This window comes from Ambystoma mexicanum, chromosome 5q (genome assembly GCF_040938575.1).
Source record: "Ambystoma mexicanum isolate Mex_15411 chromosome 5q, UKY_AmexF1_1, whole genome shotgun sequence".
NCBI classification, from domain to species: Eukaryota; Metazoa; Chordata; class Amphibia; order Caudata; family Ambystomatidae; genus Ambystoma; species Ambystoma mexicanum.
In genome coordinates this window covers 895,268,164-895,281,860 of record NC_090933.1, presented here as the reverse complement: position 1 = coordinate 895,281,860, position 13,697 = coordinate 895,268,164, and the positions used below count along the sequence as shown (strand labels likewise).

The window sequence follows — 13,697 nt, the reverse complement described above, 5'->3', positions numbered from 1 at the left end:
AGCCTAAACAGAGAATTCTCCCTAACAGTGTTCTATATGAAGATGTGTTTTTTTTTGTCTTAAGCTTGTATGAGTCAGTGTGCGTATGCATGCATGAAAGGGCACTGTACATAGTTTGTTGTCTTAGAGAGCAAGGAATAGCTGGGCATGTAGTTTGAACTTTACTTTAACTCCCTTTCTGACCACCCACCCACCGCAAGCTGTTATAAAGGATGCAGGTAGAAGCAGTGCTGTATATATTTTCAGTGGCACAAATTATTGTACAGGTACCTCTGAACAGGACTGCTATATATTCAGGCAAAGTAGCCTAATTTATCAGCAGAGCTGCTATACGCATGTCATGGCACAGTGCCAATTATTCACAGCAAGGCTGATTTCATCATGCCCACATTTCTTAGCAGGACTGCTATGTTTTGGGACAGTACCTGAATTTCTGAAAAGGGCTGCTGTAATGACAAAGCACGAACATGTGTTGTCATTTTCTGCAGCGAGCTAAAGTACTGAGCAAGAACAGTGTCTGAGCTCTTCCCACCGGTTTAACTACAAAATTCCTGAATCCCATTTCTGCGATATAGAAAACCTTGCATGGAAATCAAAAAATGCCCCCAAAAGAATAGATGGGGAAGGGTGGTTGGGTAGGGGTATTTAATAAGGTGGGTGGATGTGGAGGGGTTGTTCTGCGAGCGGTCCCCCCCCCCCTGCATTACAAATACAGAAAATGTGTTTTACATGCAGGATTTTCGACCTTGCAGTAAAAAATGTGATATTTTCACGCAGATCCTATCCACCATCCTACTGGGCCGGTTGAGTCCCACTACCAGAAATCTAGCACATTGAGATTCTGATAAGCCAGTTAAGCCTCACTTGGAACTGCCAGTGCCTTAACCCTATGTGCCTTTGCAAGTCAACAGCCTGTTGGCAAAGGTCGCTCAGTGTGTCAATAACCCTGCTGCAGAAATCACTGTGTAACCTTTTAGTTCAAATCCTCTTGATAAGTGAGTTAATGCGTCCACATTAAAGTTATGTTTTTATGATGTAGGTAACATTCAATTGCAACAGAGCTGACTTAGCTTTCAACTTATCAAAAGGACTACTAAATGTTCAGTGATTCAGAACACACACCTCTCATCGGGATCACACAATTTACTGAGCCTTTTTTACGGCGACCACTGAAAATGTTGACTTTATTTCGACCCCATATATATGTGGGGGGAGATGGGTACAGTATATAATGAATGTAGGTGTTAGCAGGAGGATGCGGAGGGGTCTCCACCTGCATATATATATATATATATATATATATATATATATATATATATATATATATATATATATATATATATATATATATATATATATATATATATATATAATGCTGATTTTCAACAACAACAAAAATCAACACCTTTTTCATCCCATATATATATGCATTTTCGGTGGTCGCAAGTAAAAACGGCACAGTGATCACATATGTCCCCTCTCGTCAGGCATGCTGTACATGTAATGGCTCCGAACACATACATCTCATCAGGGCTGCTATACTTGTAATGTTTCAGAACACACACACCCCACTGGTACTGTATCTTGTGAGCAACACCTCTAACTCTATAATTCCCAACCTAATGGCCAAAAGTAGGTTTGCACACATCTAAAAAAAGGAGCACCCAATGGTAAAGCTGCAATGGATTTGTAAATGGAAAAGGCATTTTCAGCTTTTTAGATATTTATTGGTGCTATGTCAAAAGACAAAAAGGAGAGAAACTTTGAACCTAAGCAAGTAATGATAGTAATAAAGTGAGTGGTGGGGGAGAGGCAGCGAGAACAAAGAACGTATTAGACAATCCAAAACAGGAATTCGAGCAACAGGAAGAGCAAGACCACTGAGCTACATAAGAGAGCAACAAAGAAAGTGAGAAGGGAAACAGAGGTAAATAATAGGACACACACACACAATAGGAGTGAGGTATAGAAGCAGAGCAAAAGACACATATAGAGACAGTAAAATAAGAAAACACAGATCAACAGCAGGTGGGGAGAGATGGGAATAGAAAAGCAAGACTAGAGAAGGGCAGGCCAATAACATAAGAGGCAGTGCAAGAAAGATAATCAAAAGGAGTAGCAACCACAACAGAGAAAATGAAAAAACAGATATAGCCAGAGTAATGACTTGGGAGAGGAAGAGGAGTTATATCAACCGATGTAGGAGGGAAACAGCAATAATAGAATGCAGAGATGGGAGAGGAAGAGTGACTGAGCAACCGACCTTAAAACGTGGCATAGCAACACTTAAGAGGCAGAACATCAGAAAGTGAGAGACTGGGGAAACAGAGTAGCAAAGGGAAGGAGGGGTGGAGCAAAAACAAGGAGTGGCTGTCAAGCAGGTAGTGCCAGGCAGCAAAAGTAGGCCTGAGAGGTAGAGAAGTGATGCTGGAAGAGTAAGGGACTTGATTTATGATGTAACTAGCCAGCATCTGTAGTAGTTCTTATTGGTGTCCAAGTATAATGAAGATGAAGTTGGGTAGTACGTATCGACAAATTCTTTGTCACTAATGTTTTCGAACACAGTTTTATGCACACATTAGATAGTTGTCAGACACTTGTTTACTCTCTTGCAAAGGAATAAACTCATTTTTACTCTCTTGAAATTCGACTTACACTCCAATTCTAAAAACTGGGAGTAAAATACTATCTGGAGAACTGGTCATAGGTCTGACTTTTGTCCATCGGACAAAATGTATTTTCAAATACTTTGATTGCCCTTGCCTCCTGTCGTAGATAAACATTTACGAGTTAATGCATTTTTGAGGTAACTCTAATTTAAGCACCACTGTATTAGGAGAATTTGTGGTCACATACATGCATTGGGCTTTCAGAGAGTCCCTAACCCAGATTGACAGACCTCCTTTCAGTCTGCCTCTTGGACCCTTTGTGGTGTAAATTCTGCATGAATTATACCCTGCACCCATACAAATAGGGCCCAATGGCCATGTTTTTTGGAAGTATTTAATTTTATGTTTGGTTATAAACTCTGCCAGTCAGCATCTTCCTCTCACAATCCAAGGTGCTCAGTCTACCCTGTTTAGCAAGAGGCTTAGGCTTCCCTCATCCTTATGGCATAGGTGGCGGTTCCCGTGGCGCTTCAGGGAACGTTCTGCACATGCTTTGTCTGTGTCTGCTCTCTAGCGTTGGGTAGGATCCACAGTTACCATGGATACTCGACGCGAGGAGCCTATGCAACCCTGAGGAATTTCCAGCTTCAGATATATACCGAACACTTCCGGGTATCAGTGCTTCTAATTGAAGTTACACCGATACCCTCTAGCTGTTCGTTCCTTTGCAGCTATTGCTCTCTCATCCTCTGTCTGATTTCCCTAATTATTGGACCCCCTTGCCGTTCTGCGGCATGACTCCTGCTTCCTCGCTGCCTTGCGGCAGTCGGACACTCCCATCTTGCCGCCCCACAGCTGTTCATTCTGCCTCCTTGCCTTTCCGCGGCAGCAGCTCAATATTTCCTCAGCTGTTACGCGGCAAGCAATTCCTGCTTTATTTCTTCCTAGTGGCATTCGGACTCTCATCTTGCCGTTCGCAGAAGCTCTACTGTGCCATACTACTCTTCCGCGGCAAGCAGTCCATCTCCTCATTGCCGTCCCGCTGCAACTTGCTTCAATCTCATTGCCGTCCTGCGGCAACTTACTTTCAGCCTCATTCCCATCCTGCGGCAAACGGTCTCTTACCATTAGACTGTTCTGTGGCAAAACTGACTTACCTTGCCATAATTCACCAAAAGAATACTCAATGTCCATGGAAACTGATCGTAGCATACTGACCTCGGACTGCCTCCTTGGATTAGATTTTGGATGATCCTGGCCTTGGATTTACTCAGATTTTTACTTTCTGTTGTTGTTCATTCGTTTGATCTTGACTTTGGGACTCCTCACAGGAAAAGACGCTCTGCTGAGATCTGGTGATCTGAAGATTCATTAGAGCGTCCTTGTTCCGTTTGGGTAGGTCTTTACTAACCTTCCCTATTTTTTATTTTATCCTCCACGATCTCCTGGATGTTGTCCCTTGCTGGTTTCTTATCTCTCCTATGGTGAAGTCTCCATCTACTGCCCTCAGTAACATCGAAGATAGAGCAGTTTTACCATAACATAGGATAAAGGAAATAGCGCATAACTATCAGACCAGTCCGATTACAATTACTAGAATATAAAATTGTCATCAATTCCTAGTACTTAACCTTCCTCTTTTCTTCCTTACAGCTTGGCGCTTACCAGGTGGTACACTGCTCTTTTACTCTAAGTAACACTTTGTGCATGCCTTGGATATTCCAGGAAAGCAGGGCTATTTTAGTATTTGATATTCTCCAGCATTGGATCTTTCATGGATTCACATGCTTAGAATATTCCCCGTCGTCAGACTGGGAACCCTCGGTACACAAATATAGCCTTTTCCTATAGGAAAACTTCCGACACTTTTGTGTCCTATCTACCTCCTTTTAGGACCTGCCTACGCACGCTCCGTAGGCCGTCCCAGTATAAGAGGCCCGCCCCCGCGGCTCCCCTTCAGATTTCAACCGTCTCCAAAGATAGTGGGATCTCCTCGCGTAGTCTCTACTGCTAGGTTTTTCGAATTGTTCATTTTATCGGAATGTCGGGTAAACCTCTTTTTCGCCCGTGTGCCACGTGCGGATTGAAGAAGGTTTATGAGGGGGACGGCCATTTGGACTGTATTTATTGCCTCCATCCTCACCACTCGGCAGACCAGTGTGAAATATGTAAAGGTTTTTCCCAGAAAACCCTGAAGGATCGAAACCGCCGGCTGGTATCCTGGTTAAATGACGGTGCGGGAGCGTACCCTCAGTCAGAGGTGGGCTCGGTGCGCAGTGTGGCCTCGGCGAAACCATCAGGAGCCCCTCGACGCTCAACCTCGTCGGAACCCCCGGCTAAGAAATCACGACCTGTGGAAAAGGACGTTCCACGAAGTCACTCTTCTAGGGACTCTTCTAAAGACTCTGCAAGAAAGACATCTTCGTCCACTTCGTCAAAGAAAGGAAAGGAGAGGCCTAAATCCTCCTCGGGCGATCAACACAGATCAGCCACGAGTAGAGATTCGGATAAACGCAGGGAGAGCGCTGTGAAGGCGGGACCGCCTAAACCACCTGCAGGCCCAACATCGACGACGACGAACCAGTCGGTGTCTTCACTGCCGCTGACGCAGTCGATTTCACCCGTCATCAACCCAGCGACGACCTCGGCGACGATGTCCTCGTCGACGGAAGTTCTGGCCTGGAGACCGGAGGTATTTGATATGGGGTTGCCTGACACATTGCTACAGGAACAGGCAGCGTCAATTGCCTCGAAAGAAGACGACGGCTTCAGAATTGTGAGCCCGGAGGACCTCGGTCTACGACCCAGGTTTCCATCAGGAGCAACCTGCTCTCAGGTGTTTACCCAACCTCCAAGCTCTCAGGCGACCCTGTCCATGGAGGTACTGTCCTCCTTACACTCGCTCCTGAAATCGCTGGACGAAAGGCTTCCACCTGTACCGTCGACACCCCCCGTCGACGAGCCCGGCCCTTCACACCGCCCGACCAAATCGATCGGGGTTCCAACTACTCCAGCAGTCCAGGAGGAAGGTGAGCTTTCGGACTCCCTATCTGACCACGGGTCAGCGTCAGATATATCCCTCTCTCCATCTAGGGATCCATCCTGGGTGTCGGATGTGGAAATGGAAACACCAAAGAGTCCCACTCACCCGTCACCACCGGACGATATAGGTTCCTTTCATTCTATGATGGAAAAAGCGTGCAAGGAGTTTGGCCTGGTCCAACAGGAGGAGAAAAAGGACTGTTTTCTGTTTGACCATATGGGCAAGAGTAGACGCTCAATATTCTCGATACCCATTTTAGACCATGTCTGGAAAGAAGGTGTCCAAACCATGCGTCACCCATTTTCTGAGCCGGCTGTCAAAGGCCGCATTGAAAAGAAATTTAAAGCACCAGACTCTACACCGAAGTGTCTTTCGGCTCAAACTACTCCGGACTCGGTGGTGTCGTCGGCGGCGACGAGAAAAGCAAAGGCCCAACATAAATGCTCTACCCCACCAGATAATGAGGCGAGGCGCCAAGACGTGTTTGGTAAGAAGGTTCTTTCTGTGGGGGCCTCAACGGTGAAAGCAGCTAACTCCCTGGCGATTGTGGCCAGATATGACAGGGAGATGTGGCACAGACTGGCACCTATCCTGGACCACCTCCCGGACGAACATAGAAGAACGGCGATGTCCCTGGTTCGAGAAGGCGAAGAGGCATCGAATCACGCTATTAACATAGCGGTGGACCTGGCAGATTCGGGTTTTAAACAAATAAATAACGGAGTTGTTCTAAGACGCCAGGCTTGGCTTAAGTGCACCAACTTCAGACCCGAAGTACAGTATAAAGTTTTGGACATGCCATTCGAAGGTGATCTTCTTTTCGGAGAAAAGGTGGACGAGGCCTTGAAGGGCATGAAGGAGGACTCAGATTAAACACGCTCGTTGGGTTCTCTCCAGAGTGGTAAGCCCTTTCGTTCTTTTCGTCCCTTTAGAGGAGCATCTGGAAACGCAAGATTCTCGGCAACCAGGGATAGATCTTTTGGTAGATCAGCGTATCCTTCCCAAGGATATAGACGCGCCTCGCAGACCTCAAGCCGGCGCAGAAACTTCCAGTCTTCCAAGAGACGACCAACTTATTCGTCGTCGACGAGCAAACAGAAAGACCAGCAATGACGGGAAGTGTGCTGTTCTGGGAGGAAGAGTGTCAAGCTGCATCGAGGAATGGGAGACCATCACAACAGATCAGTGGGTTTTGGACACTGTGAGGTACGGGCATTCCCTACTATTCAAATGCAAACCTCCAAAATGTCCACCAATACACCTATCCCAGCCACATCTAAACATCTTGAGGCAGGAAATAACACTCATGTTACAGAAAGGCACCATCGAATTAGTCCCTGCATCGCAGAAAGGCCTAGGGGTATACTCACGGTGTTTGGTGGTAAAGAAGCCAAACGGAAAATGGCGCCCTATTCTCGACCTGCGAGACCTCAACAAGACCCTACAGAGTCAAAAATTCAAAATGCTTACACTGCAGGAGGTGATCAGATCTGTCCAAAGGGACGATTTTTTGGCGTCACTAGATCTACAGGACGCGTACTTCCACATTCCGGTGTGTCAAAAACACAGGAGGTTTCTGAGGTTCATGGTAGGTCAAACACACTACCAATTTGCAGTGCTCCCATTTGGTCTAAAGTCCTCCCCAAGAACGTTTACAAAATGTTTGGCACCGGTGGCAGCCTGGCTGCGAAAGGGAGGGCATCATGTATACCCGTACCTCGACGACTGGCTTGTGAGGGGATCCTCCCCAGCGTCGACCAACGACAGCGTACATGCCACCTTACAACTTCTGCAACGACTGGGGTTCGCAGTGAACTTCGGAAAGTCTTCTCTAAAGCCCTCAAAGAGCTTGAAGTTCTTGGGAGCTCAATTCGAAACCCACTCGGGAATAGTGAAACCGTCCCTAGACAGAATATTGAAGATCGAACAACTGACGAGTCAACTTCGCCTACGGAGCACATTTTCCGTGAGAAAATATGTGACAATCCTGGGTTCCATGGCTTCGTGCATCCACCTAGTGGCAAACTGCCGATTGTTCATGAGGCCTCTACAGGAGTTCCTGTCAGACAGATGGAAGCAGGCCACGGGCCGGTGGTCGGACAGGATAACCGTCGACGAAGAGGGTGTCATCAGATCCCTCCAATGGTGGAAAATCTTTCACAACCTGGACAGAGGAGTCCCTCTACAAGAGCCGGAATTTCAGAACACCATCATCACGGACGCCTCCCTGACGGGCTGGGGAGCACACATGAACGATCATCAAACCCAGGGCAGATGGTCTTCGACCGAATCGCTCCTACACATCAACGTGCTGGAACTGAGGGCAGTGAGATGGGCCTTGAAATCATTCCTTCCACATATCAAAGGATCAAAAGTAAGAGTGCTGACAGACAACACGACAGCTATGTTCTACTTGATAAAGCAAGGCGGCACCAGATCCAGGACCCTTTCGGCGGAAGCTCAAAAGATCTGGCACTGGGCGTTGAAACACAACATATCCTTAGTGGCTTACCATCTCCCGGGTGTGAGGAATGTGCAAGCGGATTCCCTGAGCAGGACAATGGCTCAAATACACGAGTGGGAGCTGGACACCGGTCAGCTACAAATAATCTTCGAAAGGTGGGGGACCCCCTCAATCGACCTCTTCGCAACGAAAGAAAACAGGAAATGCAAACTGTTCGCGAGCAGATGGCCTCAAAATGGATCCCTGGGGGAAGCGTTCTCGTTTCCTTGGACGGACAAATTCCTGTACGCTTTCCCTCCGTTCCCCCTTATACAGAGGACAATCCAGGGGATTCGCAGGTACAAATGCCGGGTCATTCTAGTGGCACCGTATTGGCCGAGACAACCATGGTTTTCCGACCTCCTACATCTGTCGTTGGAACAGCCTATAACTCTCCAGAAAGTGCCGAACCTACTGTCCAGGGACAAGGGAACGGTGTGGCACCACAATCCGGACAGCCTCAACTTAACAGCATGGCTCCTGACTTTTCAGAGTTTGGCAGCTTGAAAGTCTCGTCGGATTGCCGGAGAATTCTGCAGGCGGCTAGGGCCCCTTCGACTAACAAATCATACATATGCAAATGGCGAAGGTTCTGTACGTGGTGTCAAACACAGCACGAAATTCAGCCTTTAGAAGTAACCCCTGAACAAATTCTTCCGTATCTTCTTCACCTAGCTGAGAGTGGGCTGTCATCATCATCCATCAAAGTGCACTTGGCGGCCATTTCAAGGTTTACGAGGAGGAGACAGTCTTCACCATTATTCAGTGACAGACTGAAACATTTAATGAGGGGTCTCTTTAGAACTTTCCCCCCTACGAAACGGTTCCCACCGTCTTGGAGTTTAAATGTGGTGTTGGCTGCCTTAATGAAGCCTCCATTTGAGCCAATGTCCTCTTCATCCATGCAGTTCCTATCTTGGAAACTGGCTTTCCTAATTGCCATTACATCGGCTAGAAGAATGTCGGAATTACAGGCATTGGTCATAGATCCTCCATATATGAGATTCTTTAAGGACAAAGTAATTTTATCAACTAACCCTACTTTCATCCCGAAAGTACCGACAGTCTATCACAAGCACTCGACCCTAGTCCTTCCTACGTTCTTTGCGTCCCCGTCGTCGACGGCGGAAAAAGCCCTTCATACTCTGGACGTCAAAAGGGCGTTAAAATTTTACCTGCAAAGGACGCAAGATGTCAGAACTACCAGACAGTTGTTCATTGCCTACGGTCCGTCGACGAGAGGAAAGGCAATCTCCAAGCAAGGCCTGGCTCGTTGGGTCTCTTCGGCAATTACTTTTAGTCACTCCAAGGCTGGGAGACCTCTACAAACACGCCCTAGAGCTCATTCCACGAGATCGACAGCCTCCTCCGCGGCTCTATGGGCAGGAATTCCTCTGACAGACATCTGCCAGGCGGCGGCATGGTCTGCCCCACACACGTTTACACGCCATTACTGCCTGGAAAGGCAGCACGTGGACGAGGTACAGATGGGAAGAGCTGTCCTGTGCCATCTGTTTCAATGAGGTGAGCTCCACGCTGTGGAGAATCTGTTTTTCTACTTTTTTGATGACAGTATACTTTATGTGGGTTAGGTTATATGAGTTATCTTATTCCTACTGTATATATGCATTGTGTAGTATGGTGAGGGTATTACATTACATTCTCACCGCCATCTCAAGTGTTACTGCTATACAATCTATTCTAAGCATGTGAATCCATGAAAGATCCAAAGCTGGAGAAGGGAATAGTTTCTTACCTGTAACTCCATTTCTCCAGCATTGGTATCTTTCATGGATTCACATGCGCCCGCCAACCTCCCCGGAATGCAATGTATTTGATTGATAAGTTTAACCCTGCCTACTTTGGAGGGGCCGAAATCTGAAGGGGAGCCGCGGGGGCGGGCCTCTTATACTGGGACGGCCTACGGAGCGTGCGTAGGCAGGTCCTAAAAGGACGTAGATAGGACACAAAAGTGTCGGAAGTTTTCCTATAGGAAAAGGCTATATATGTGTACCGAGGGTTCCCAGTCTGACGACGGGGAATATTCTAAGCATGTGAATCCATGAAAGATACCAATGCTGGAGAAATGGAGTTACAGGTAAGAAACTATTCTCTTCCCTCATGTCCAGGTATACAAAGCTTTGCTGCATTGCTACTGCTACTGGTAACCACCGTTGAGGGCATGCAATATCAGTCCCAGTTAATTAAATTAGGCCAAGACCTTTTTGATAGATTGGCAGGACTATCTGTTCTAGTAGGTCTTTCCCTGCTGGCTATGGTCATTTGTGGGACATGGAGCTCATATGGGCGATGTTTGCGTATTAGGATCAATGAACCTTGCATCAGTACGTTTTTATATTCAATATCCAGCAATCCTTTTGCTAAGTGCTCATCTACCAGATTTATTTTTACAAAATCTCATTTATCATTGGTTTTATCGGGGAGTCTTGTGATAGTCGCGATCTTTGATCAAATTACTGACAAGCACCCCTTCCTATACCTCTGTCAATGAGAGTATTCATTTTTTGGTGAGTTTCGTACTTCGTTGCTTGATATTTCTCTCCTGGTCCTTCCATAATTTCGGGTCCCCTTCTCATCGGCCCCTGTATTGTTGGACATATGGGCATCCTATAATGTTCCTGTTGGAATATGAATGCAATCATGCTTTCTGTATGCTTTGTGCATGGAGGATCTCACCAGCTCCTGCAGTCCCAGAGCTGGTATTGGCGTCTTTCAACATCTTCTCGCCTCATTGGCTCTCTTTGCACCGGTCAATGGTGCGTTTATTGGGCCATGTAGTTATTTAGTTGCCCCTTGGTGTGCCCGTTTTGTATTATCTGGACCCAATACTATAGTAGGCACTCCCTCCAATGGACCCACAGTTGACCCAACATGAATATGGTGCATTTCCTTTATTGCACTTGCCATCTCTTTTACAGCTGAACTCAGAATCTTGAGTTGTTACATTTGCAAGATCATTCCCTGATACCAATCCTCCCTCATTAGGCAAGCTACACCTCGGACCAATGCCTTCCATCATCCTTATATCCCCGCTCACATACTATCCATCTGGGTGAAGGTCCCCTGAAAGGTTCTAGATGATAATTGCTTGTGTATCTCCCATACCTCCCCACAGGAACTCATACACATGTTTAATACCAGATTACCATCGACTTCCCCCCCATCCATCCTTCAGCATGACTAATTGACTTGAATCCTCAGTATTGTTTTCATCTAGTTCTAAGGCAGATAATGCTGCAAATGTATTGCTGTACTCAAAGGCGAAGTGTATTTCGATGTGTGTAGTCCCCATTACTTGGAAGTTATGTCCAGCCATCTGGCTCATTGGACGTGGCAATTTGTACATGCCAAAGGCTAATGCTACCTTTGTGATGTGGGGTGCCTGCTATATTCCACAACTGATTGGTTTAGCCCCATTCAGTATTGCCTTTGTTCCCACAGTGACTTGCTTTGTGTCCTTGCAGTCTAACAGGAGAAGCTCAATTTCCTCAACGAGGTTTTGTGCCTCTGACGTAGGTGGCAATTCAGAGTTCCTTTTTGAGGGTACCTCTTGTGGGGCAGAATTAGCTTTCCTTTTGGACATTGATGGATGCCCTGACGTGCTGGTAACACAATGAAAGAAAAAAATAAAGCGGTTATTTCCCCCAAATGATTATATATTTGTCCTCTTTACCATTCGTTATAAACGTTGGCCTGTCGACAGTGCACAAATAGCCCTGTGCTTCTTATGGCATTGGCTCTCTGGATAAGAGGAAATAAAAATTAATAGAGCACTTTAAAGTCAGAGATTTGTATGGTCCGTCCACACCAATGATGAAAATGGGGCATGAAAGGAGGGGGCTGCACTTGCTATATAATGCCCTCTCAAGACGTCACAGGGCCCAGCATCACCACAAGGGGGATCCACCAAGAGGCTTGAATGTGTGCTCATTTAGTTAGGGAATCTTACCTTGCACCTTCATCGAAGAAAACCTCTGGACACACCATATATGAGGGGGCGGGGTGTACTTACCATGAACAGCATCGGCCGAGTACCAAACACCAGAAACACAGGGGGATGACGGGAGGGTGGGGTTTATGTATACCCCCCCTGCAGTGTCCTAATTAACCCTAATGAAAATGATCAGATTAGCAAGCAATTGGCTTTTATGGATTTGGCTAAAAAGGCAGAAGCATCTCACTGGAGTGAGGGAGTAATGCATCCAACATCTTTGATGTGGGAATCAAGAGTGCTAAAAGGTACTTGAAAGAGATCTGCTAAGGGCTATCTTCTCTACTTTTTTTCAGTGTATAAATGATAGCCCTATTTTATATTGTAGACTATCTTGCAATGATTTTAACCCACATTTTTTTATATGAGTGACAGCTGGCTGCTGGGCAATAATTGGAAAATGCTACAGCCCAGAACGTTTCATAATGTATTGTCTACCCCAGCATTACAAAGACAACCTGAAGTGGCCGGTGAATGGCATGTGACGTCTAAGAAATCACCATCAAAAGAATAATGTAAACTAGGGTCATCTCACCTGCATCCTGTCCACTAGTATGCATTGCAGATAAAGCTAGGTAGTGTGTTTACAATTCACCAAACTTGCTTTTGATGTGGGGACAGGAGCCTTATCTTGCCTTCCCAATGTGCACTTTGTGTCTTTGTCATTGCAACAGTCTTCCATTGTCTCCATAATTGTTTCTACAGTAATGGATCTTATATAATAGAAAGGTCACCTTTCAAGCACTCATGCAAAACATTTGACAATTACAACATGAAATTATATCATTTTTGATGTCTTTATAGTTCTGTAAACAAGTCATTACCGTTTTTCAAGAGTGTTCATGAATCGGATTTCTGAAAGATGAACTGCACCATTTAAACCTATTGGCTGCAAATCCCGCTTGGAAACAATAGCTAGACCCTCTAATCTATCTGTAGGGCATGGGCACCTTGTAGTGATGTTAGTTTGCTTGTTCTATTTCTTCACTTTATTTCCGTTGAGAATTTGACAGACTTGACAAAAACTGGAAATTCCAAACTCTGATTGTTATTTATTTTTGGATTAAATATATCCAGAATTGGATTTACTTTGATGAGTCAAGGCTTCACTGTATGTGTTTGCTGCAGGGTTAAATTGAACACTGGCCCAGAATTAGGTGTAGCTGTATACCTTTGCCTTTACTTTGATCGCCGCCAGCAGGGCTCTGATAAAGGACTCTAAAAGCTTTGGTAGTAAGGCATTATACAAAAGCACAAAGGCCACAGACGACACAGCCTTGGACTGATAACGATCACAGAAATACAGAAGAGCAAATTGGACCTTAAACAGGTACTAATGTCTACTGATGTTTAGTCCTTCTATTATTTGTGTGTATGCCTACAAATAAGGAGTAAGGTTCTTCCTAACTCTTGCCTTTAGGCCTATACAACTAGTCAGTCAGATTTTAGACAGTAGGGGTTACCAATCATGAGGGACCACCTTGGGGAATAGGGCAGACTGGGCTAGGGTGGGAGAAGATCACTAGGAGT

At 45.8% G+C, this 13,697-nt stretch overlaps 1 protein-coding gene across 2 annotated transcripts in view; it reads left to right on the top strand.

Moving 5' to 3' along the window:
- The window catches only part of MTERF3 (mitochondrial transcription termination factor 3), a 703,041-nt gene that overhangs the window by 572,539 nt on the left and 116,805 nt on the right, over positions 1-13,697 (top strand). The window lies entirely within an intron of this gene.